Source organism: Mollisia scopiformis, assembly GCF_001500285.1.
Source record: "Mollisia scopiformis unplaced genomic scaffold LY89scaffold_30, whole genome shotgun sequence".
Classification (NCBI taxonomy): Eukaryota; Fungi; Ascomycota; class Leotiomycetes; order Helotiales; family Mollisiaceae; genus Mollisia; species Mollisia scopiformis.
The window spans coordinates 1-6,138 of NW_017263610.1; positions in this window are offsets into that span (position 1 = coordinate 1).

The following is a 6,138-nucleotide window of genomic DNA, read 5'->3' on the forward strand; positions in this document are numbered from 1 at the left end:
ATGGATCATTGATCCTCATTGAGGGTCAATGAGGCTCATCGATCTGGAGGACAAAGGTTCTATATAACAACGGGCTGTCGCCCACTAGGTAGGAGCCTTATGCTCAACTTGATTAAGTTTTCCTAACTATAATATTATTGCCTTATCTTACTTCATTTACCATACCAACCTACGTAACCTTACCAGAGTAAGGAGAGAGTTGTGATACTTTGAGCACCTGGTCTTGAAGTTGGCATTCGGCAACTATGTCTACCTCTGGACGAGCAGAGACCCTAGTACCCACGGAGGTGACGACCATCGCGGTACAGGAACGTACCCCAGCTGTCAAGGTACCGGACACTTACGACGGTACCCGACACAAGCTCGAATCATTCCTTTGTTCCATGGATATCTATTTGATGTTCAACCCACACTTGTTCCCTAGCGAGGGGGCCAAAGTAGCTTTTGCCGCTAGCTACCTAAGGGGACCAGCCTTCAACTGGTTCAAGGCCTACTTGTCTGACTATATGACTAATCGACACGCGACAACTGGAACGATCCTCAATAGTGCTAGGGAAGAGACTAAGGTCATCTTCAGAGGGTTTGGAGGATTTAAGAAGGCTATAGTAGGGGTTTACGGGGATCTAGAAGTCGAGAAAACGGCTGAAAGGGAATTGGTGAGGCTACAACAGACAGGGTCTGTTAAGGACTATACCTCTAAGTTCCAGCAATATGCTGGTCAGGCTGGATGAGATGGAAAGGCCCTGAAAAGAACGTACTACATAGGCCTCAAGGAGTTTATTAAGGACGAGCTCGCTCGAGTAGAGCTAGAACCCACTAGCCTCCAGGAAACCATACGACTAGCCGCAAAATTCGACGAACGATTCTATGAGAGGCGCCTTGAGCGAAAAGGGGTGTACTCCCATCGCCAACTACAGGGTTCCCCAAAGTTACATAACAAAGGGGATCCCATGCAGCTCGACGCAACTACAACCAGAGGCTAGAGGAAGAGTAAAAGAGGAGGCTTTTATGGAAAGAAGCCTAGGAAGCAGCTTTCGCCGGAAGTTAGGAAGGAACGTCGAGAGAAGGGACTCTATTACGAGTGTGGACTGCCTGGCTATGTTGTATCTTCCTATAACAAGGGAAAGGGCAAGCAGGCTAACGCTACTAAGGAAACCAAGACCTTAAGACAAGCTAATACTACCCGTCGCATGGAAGAATAGGAGTACGATACTCAGCCGGGCTTAGGCAGCGGCTGGTGGGGACCTCCAGACGGTACGCCAGAACTCCATGATTCTAACGACGGGTCAGAGGAATTAGGGACTCTAGTTGAGAGGAGTATCCAAGAAGAAAACCATCAACTTAGAGAAGTTGAACTAGTCGAGGCTCCTACGGACCCTCTCCCTAAGGTCAACGAGGAATGGATCGTCGCCAGTATCGGTAGACTTTTAGTGACCTGGGAACCGAAGTACGGGAGGAAGGGCGAGTATAAGAGTCCGCTGTAGAGCGGAATGGATTTGCCTAAGACAGGAATATATTATACCGTTGTATATCGGGATACATAGAGAATCGCTTTCCGCACAACCTGGGCTCAGTCGCTAGTGCATGTCTCGTACCTCTCGAGGAAGGAAGACTAGACTCAGACCTTAGACGAGATCCTGGAGGTGGGGCAAATATGGGAGATAATCGCCTACTCTGCAGACCTTTGGGTATGGAGGGAGGTGGTATTCCCACCCTTTGAGGGATACAAGGCACGGATCGCTATGCACAGACAAGATAACCCACTTGGAGCACGTTTGCGCGAGAGGACCCCCTATAGGCTCATTGAGTGGACAATAGCCCTAAAAGTATGGGAATGCTAGTATACCAATCAAAGGGTAACGGAAATTAATACGGTGGAAAGCCGACGACAAGCTTTAGTACGGTTCACACTTCCACCTCTAAGGCAGCTGAGTGCAACTATCAGGATAGTGCGGGGAAGTACGAATCACTTCCACATACGAGCGATTGTCTAGGGCAGTTTAGTCCTAGTTATGCTCGATTCAGGGGCTCAAGGGAACTATATCTCCAGGGAGACAGTATCCTAGCTAGGACTATCGGCCTGGCCAAAAGATGAGCCATATTCGCTGAGCACAATAGACGAGACAGCTATCGCTCAAGACGGGGGAAGGGTCGTATATGAGACGAACCCCCTACGAATGAAAATACAGGGACATGTCGAGATGATTGTCTTGGACATTGCCCCGATCGGTCAACACTAAATAGTTCTGGGGATTCCTTGGCTATAGAAGCACAACCCAGAACTCGATTAGACGAAACAGAGTTTGAGGCTTAATCGGTGTAATTGCCCAAACGAATGACTACAAGGACCCAGGGAGGCTAGTACTACGGCCTCTAAGGCACAGGATCAAGCAACCACTAAGCAGCTTAACTAGGGACGAGAGGGAATACCTCATCCCTATAGGAAGTACGCTGAGCTGTTTGAGGACCCCGAAGACTTAAGGGCCCTGCCCAAACATCAGCCCTGAGATCACGAGATCAATCTGAAAGAAGGCAAGCAGCCGCCTTGCCAGAAGCTTCGCCGGCATAACCCGCAAACGTTGGGTATACTCGAGGAGTACGTACACAAAGCGTTAGCAAAGGGATGGATTAGGGAATCTAAGTCCCCTGCAGCATCAAATATGCTAATCGCACACAAGAAGGACGATCCAAAGGGGCGGCCTTATGTGGATTACAGAGGACTAAACGACACTACAGTAAGGGACGTGTATCCCTTACCTAATCTCCAGAGTTTAAGAGATGCGATTGGGTCGGCAGTCATTTATACAAAGCTGGACCAAAACACAGCTTTTGCCTTAATCAGGATCAAGGAAGGCTACGAGTGGAAGACAGCCTTTTTGCTGCCTTCCGGCCTATGGGAATACACCATCATGCCGTTCGGACTTACGAACGCGCTAGCCACATGCCAATGATAGAATGATGATATTCTGCGGGAATATCTGGGCAAGTTTGTAGTCTGTTATTTGGATGACATCCTAGTATATTCACAGAGAAAGGAGGACTACGAGGGGCACGTGCGCCTAGTCCTCAAAGCCCTCTCTAAGGTCGACTCCAGGCTTAAACTCAAGAAGTACGACTTCGGAGTCACTAGTACAAAGTACCTGGGGTACGTCATTAAGCCAGGAAGGGTATCAGTCGACCCAGACAAACTACAGGAGATAAGAGAGTAGCAGTCGCCCCAGACGGTTAAGGATATTTAGTCCTTTCTGGGCTTCGCCAACTTCTGTAGAATGTTCATCCGAGACTTCTCCAAGCTCGCAGGACCGCTCACAGCGCTCACTAAGAAGGATGTCCCGTTCGTATGGACATCCCAAGCAAAGGCCTCTTTCCAGGAAATAAAGTCAAGATTCTCGAAAGAACCAATACTCCAGCAGTATAGGGAAGATCGAGAAAGTATCGTCGAAATTAACGCATTAGACACAGCTATAGGGGCAGTACACTTACAGAAGGCCGACGACGGGAAGTTACACCCTATCGCGTATTTCTCTAAGAAAATATCACCCGCAGAGCAGAACTACGACATCTACCAGAAAGAACTTCTGGCAATAGTAGAGGCACTTAGGCACTAGAAGGTGTACCTCCAAGGGGCCAAGTTCCCAGTTACTATCCACACCAACTATATGAATCTTCGGGCTTTTACAACCACTAAAGTCCTTAACAATCGAAGGTTGGCACGATAGTCTGAGGAACTTGCTAGTTTTGATCTAAGAATCAAGCACGTACCGAGCACACAGAACCCGAGGGCAGATGCCCTTAGCAGGAAACCTGGATACGAGAGCGATAAAGTGTACGATGAGCAACCCTTGCTTCGTACCCTCGACAACGGGGACCTAGCACCGGCGATCAGGGAAATAGCCTCTCTAGGACGCCTAGATGGGACTCCGCTGGAGGCCCGTATCAAGGAGGCCTATACTACAGACCCGATGGCAGGTTCCGTCTCTCAGTACTTTAAGAAGACGCCCGGAGGACTACTCACACACAACGGAAAGATTTACCTCCCCTTAAGTATTAGGGAAGAAGTCGTAAGGGAACAACACGGATTACCGGCCCATAGCCATCAAGGAGAGCGAAGGACCTTCCTCCGACTCTCAAGAGAATACTAGTGTCCGTCAATGAGAGCCCTCGTCAAGAAAGTTATCAAGGATTGCGACACTTGTACTAGGAACAAGACAAGTCGCCTCGCACCATACGGATTAATGGGGACAGTCCCTATACCGGACACCCCCTGGAAATCAATATCGTAGGACTTTATTACGAAGCTCCCGCTATCTGAAGATCCGGTATCAGGAGTCAAGTACGACTCAATCCTGGTTATCATGGAAAGACTCACGAAGTACATGATACTAGTACCCTACCAGGAGGCAAGCACGGCTGAGCAGCTTGCCCACGCTTTCCTTAGGGAAGTAGTCAGCTGGCATAGCCTGCCTAAAGAGATACTCTCAGATCGAGACAAGCTCTTCACCTCTAAATTCTGGACTGCCCTCACGGCCGCCCTAGGGATTAAGAGGAAAATGACTATTGCGTTCCATCCGTAGACTAACGGAGGAAACGAGAGAATGAACCAGGTAGTCGAAGCATACTTAAGATGCTACGTCAACTACCAATAGGATAACTGGGTAGCACTACTACCGCTCGCTCAGTTCGCGTACAACAGTTCAACCACAGAGACTACGAAAGAAACACCTTTCTATGCCAACTTCGGTTATGAACTCGTGGCATACAGAGAACTAGGCATCACAGCCATCGACAATAACCTGGCTAGGATCCGTGTCTCTAAGATCAAGGAACTACACACCCAGCTAGCCTCTGAGTTACAGTTTGTTTCTAAGCGCACTGCGCACTATTACAACAAGCGACGTAGCCAGGAGCCTACGCTAAAACAAGGGGATAGGGTATATTTGATCAGAAAAAACATCAAAACCAAGAGGCTAAGCGACAAACTCGATTACAGGAAGCTTGGGCTATATAAGATTAAAAAAGTGAAAGGACCTATTAATTATGAATTGCAGTTGCCTAAGAACATGAGGATATACCCAACATTCCACATATCACTTCTCGAGCTCGCGCCACCGGGAGCGCCACCGGCTCCTTAAGTCGAGATCGACCCAGTCAACCCAGATGCCGAGTATGAGGTGGAACAGATACTAGATTACAAGTATGTCAGGGGGAGGATCAAGTATCTAATCAAGTGGTAAGGATACCTACAGTCAGAGAACACTTGGGAGCCCAAATCAAATCTTAGCTGCCCTGAGATCCTGACTGACTTTCACCACCGGTATCCTGGACTTCCCAGACGGGAGCAGCGGAGGAGGTATTAGGACTAGGAAGAAAGGACTCTTCCAGGGCATTCTAGTCGATACTGGGATCCCAGCCAATTGGAGACGAGACTGCGGGCCGTTCCCGCAGATCTCTCTCCAACCGCTCTTTATCCAACCGTTCCTTTTCTTCGGCAGCATCCAGCTCATCCAGAGACTCGAGGCCACGGCGGAGCATCTCAGTCTCTCGTTTCCTCAGAAACTTGCGTTGTCGTTGGATGCGCTCGACACACGCGGCGATCTCTTGCTGTTTCGCAAGAGCCTCGTCCAACTCTCGTTCTAGTTTTTCCTTATTGTTGTCCAGAGAGGACCAGTCCTGCGGCATGGGACCTCCCATATCGCATCGTGAGAAGCCTCGACGAACGCACTCGGCGCATCTCGAGATACCCTCTCGAGCCTGGCACCTTTTGCCGGCTCGTTCGCAGGCTGAGCAGGAGATCATTTCGGTACTCGCGTCAAGGATTCGTTAGGCGTGGCGTTTTCTCTCTTTGTCTTTAACTAAGGTTTCTTTGAGAGGGTGTGGTATGATGGAAAGGAAGGAGGGCCTTGCCTCGCCATAAGATAATCCCTTGCCCTAGTTATGCGCACGGGACTGCGCTAGGAGGAATGGGGGATAGTGTCACAATCACGGGGCTTGTGGGCCATAGGCCCAGCAGGCAAGGGATCGAAATAGGTTAGCGGGTCACCTAATGGATCATTGATCCTCATTGAGGGTCAATGAGGCTCATCGATCTGGAGGACAAAGGTTCTATATAACAACGGGCTGTCGCCCACTAGGTAGGAG